Source organism: Poromitra crassiceps, assembly GCF_964638095.1.
Source record: "Poromitra crassiceps genome assembly, contig: HAP1_SCAFFOLD_2555, whole genome shotgun sequence".
Classification (NCBI taxonomy): Eukaryota; Metazoa; Chordata; class Actinopteri; order Beryciformes; family Melamphaidae; genus Poromitra; species Poromitra crassiceps.
In genome coordinates this window covers 1-3,000 of record NW_028149871.1, presented here as the reverse complement: position 1 = coordinate 3,000, position 3,000 = coordinate 1, and the positions used below count along the sequence as shown (strand labels likewise).

Here is a 3,000-nt window from a genome sequence, read left to right as displayed (position 1 = left end):
TAACCAGCTGGAGACCAAAGAATGAGAAGTTGAGTCACCTGATGTCATGGTTGGAGAGTATATTATTGGGTCACCTGATGTCATGGAGAGTATATAGCAGTTCCACTGCCAATGAATTTAACCCTTGATTTGTCCACTCTTACAATGTTTGCCTGTCCTTTTATATCCAAGCGAGTTTGAAAATGTCTCTGGTTGTAGGTGTAAAATTGAACAGTCAAGAAGAATATCTGCATTTCACTTTGTTAGATTGCTTTAATTTAATTTGTGTGTGTGTCTGTCTGTCATCTCAGTCGTTCCAGGACGCCGTAGGACAAGACGAAGCTACTCCAGAGTCCCTGAAGAACACCATCTTCTCCAACTTTGAGCCGCTGTACAAGTTCCACATGGGCTTCCTCAGGGAGGTGGAGCAGCGACTGGCTCTATGGTGAGAGACACCAGACGCTGCTCCAAAGCCCCCGTGGGTTAAGAACATGCTCGCTGATGTGTTGTTGGGATTTGGACCGAGTTATCTGGAGTTCTGGCCCGTGTTTAATGAGTCTTATTAGCATTCAGTCTGTGAGGGCAACACAACCCCCCCTAGATGACCCGAGGTGCTGCCGTCTCCATGGCAACAGTCGTGCCGAATTCAAGGCCGACCTTTTCCTGCCCGTGGGTTTCTGCTGTGTGATCTTCTTAATGATGTAGTTGTGCTTTATCTAACACACACCGAATCATACGCGCGCACACACACACACACACACACACACACATAAGTCCGTACAGACACACAGACAGTGATGCATGAAGCGTGACAGTCAGAGTTTAAGGCCGTTACGAACGGACATATTTTTATTTCAAGACCTACTTTGGCCAGTCATCGTGAGATCTCCAACATTAGAGCTGAAAGTGACATTACAGTCAGACTCTGGTGCTGATGAGCACCACATTCAAATGAGTATGCAGAGTATCTAGAACTACGTGTATCTGCTTTTTTTGCTTTGCATATTCAAATATATAGTGAGAGACGTATCGCAGCCATCCATGTTGAGCAGGATTAGATGGTGGTAGGTGAGGCCAGATACATTTTTACAGACTGGATATGTTTTTCAGAAGGTCTTTTAAGTGACTGTTGAAATGCTGTGCCAAATAAATTAATATTCTGAATGAATCCAGTGGTGGCAGCCCCATGACTCTCTTGCATCTGAATGGGGAATGTCATGCTCAAGGGAGACACCTGCTGGTTGATCTCATCGTCAAAGTTTTTAAAAGAATCCTTTCCAACTTCATTGGGATGTTTCTTGCGTAAGCGCTGAAGTTCTTCTGAATAATCAATGCACTTAAAGTGCCTTTGTATTCCTCAGTAGATGACTTCACTCTGCACAACGGCTGCATCAAGTTTCAGAGATCAAACTGCTGATGCTTATCTTTTTTAGGGAAGGACGTTCCAACGCTCACATCAAAGGAGACTACCAGCGCATTGGAGATGTCCTGCTAAAGAACCTTCAAGGCTTGAAGGTGAGGCACACTGAGGCACACTCCAACCACTGTGTACATTAGGGATGCACGATGATATCGTCATGCCATCGGTATTGGCTGATAAATGCTTTAAAATGAAATATCTGCATCAATGCACATACTTTCACATGTGGACAGAGATTACATTATTTATTTGTTTTGCAACTTGTGAAATAGGTCAAATTTGCCCTGGTTGTGGTGCTATTGTCAGGATTATCTCGGAGATGAGCATCATCCAAGCCTGTTTGAAAGAAAATGTTACATAAATAAATAACAAAGTATTGCGTGTTTTACATAACCCAAGTTGAAGTAGTTTTCTTATTTAGTGAATGTGTACATTTTGAAAAGCATTGTATTTATGTCTGCATCTGCCAGCGGGCATCACAATAAGAGTAGGCATAATAATGTGTTAATTCCACTACAGGAGAGACTTGATGTTAGGTGGGGGGGGGGAGGGAGCACGCATATATTGATATCAGCAATCGGCCAAAAGAGTTGGAAAATATCGACATATCCATAATTATTTACATAATTCTACTACCTTTGACACCCATAGTAGATGCCAGATGCCGACCAGCCGTGTCTTTATTCCGTCCACAGCCGCTGACGGACAAGCCTGCATAAGCAGTCCGAGGCTCTGGTGGAGCTGGAGAAGGCGTGCAGGGCGTCCCGCAGGCTGGAGGGGCTCTGCAGGGACTTTGAGCTGCAGAAGGTCTGCTACATCCCCCTCAACGTGTTCATCCTGCGGCCCCTGCACCGCCTCGTGCATTACCAGCAGATCCTGGAGCGCCTGTGCAAACACTACCCGCCGACTCACGTGGACTTCAGGGACTGCAGAGGTACCCTATACCGCACTTCACTCACTCTATACCAGTGTGCAGTGAGGCACGTCTTGGCTTTACCGCAGAGTAACATAACAACCTGCAACGTCATATTATTATGATCTAATGCTCTCTCTCCCGGCCGGTCTCCAGCTGCTCTGGCAGATGTGTCTGAGGTGGTGGAGCACCTCCAAGGAAGCATGATCAAGATGGAGAACTTCCAGAAGCTTCTGGAGCTTAAGAAGGATTTGATGGGTATTGACAATCTTGTCATTCCCGGACGGGTGAGTTCAAACCCACATCGTCAACTTGAAAGGAGAATTTCTGTATTTTGCAACCTGAACATTTGTGTCTAAGTGACTTATCTGAACAAGAATTTCCGAATTTTGGTCCTGTATTGACCAAGATCGTTTCAGCTGGCAGCCGCGGGGCACGTATGTCTTGCCTCGGCTCCAGCCCGTGCATGTACTATACTGTCCACGCAAGCTTGTTTTTGCCACTGACAGGCTCCGATTGTTATTCGCGCGAGAGAGAGAGAGATTTACCTTCCGCTTCATCCAATTCTCGCTCAAGTCCTTCTCTGCAGGAAGTCAGCTGTGGTGACGAGCTGGGAGGAGCTTGTTTGGTATGGAGTAACTGAAAGATCTTGTAAGTAATGGATGAATATTTAGCTGATTTCGAGAAT

General features: G+C 45.6%; 1 pseudogene across 1 annotated transcript; it reads left to right on the top strand.

The window, feature by feature from the left end:
* The first annotated feature begins 1,538 nt into the window (after positions 1–1,538).
* Positions 1,539–2,599, top strand: LOC310772229 (FERM, ARHGEF and pleckstrin domain-containing protein 1 pseudogene; annotated as a pseudogene). The gene is made up of 3 exons (XR_014554011.1): positions 1,539–1,565; positions 2,123–2,333; positions 2,469–2,599. The product of XR_014554011.1 is annotated as an FERM, ARHGEF and pleckstrin domain-containing protein 1 pseudogene (transcript).
* Positions 2,600–3,000: the final 401 nt, after the last annotated feature.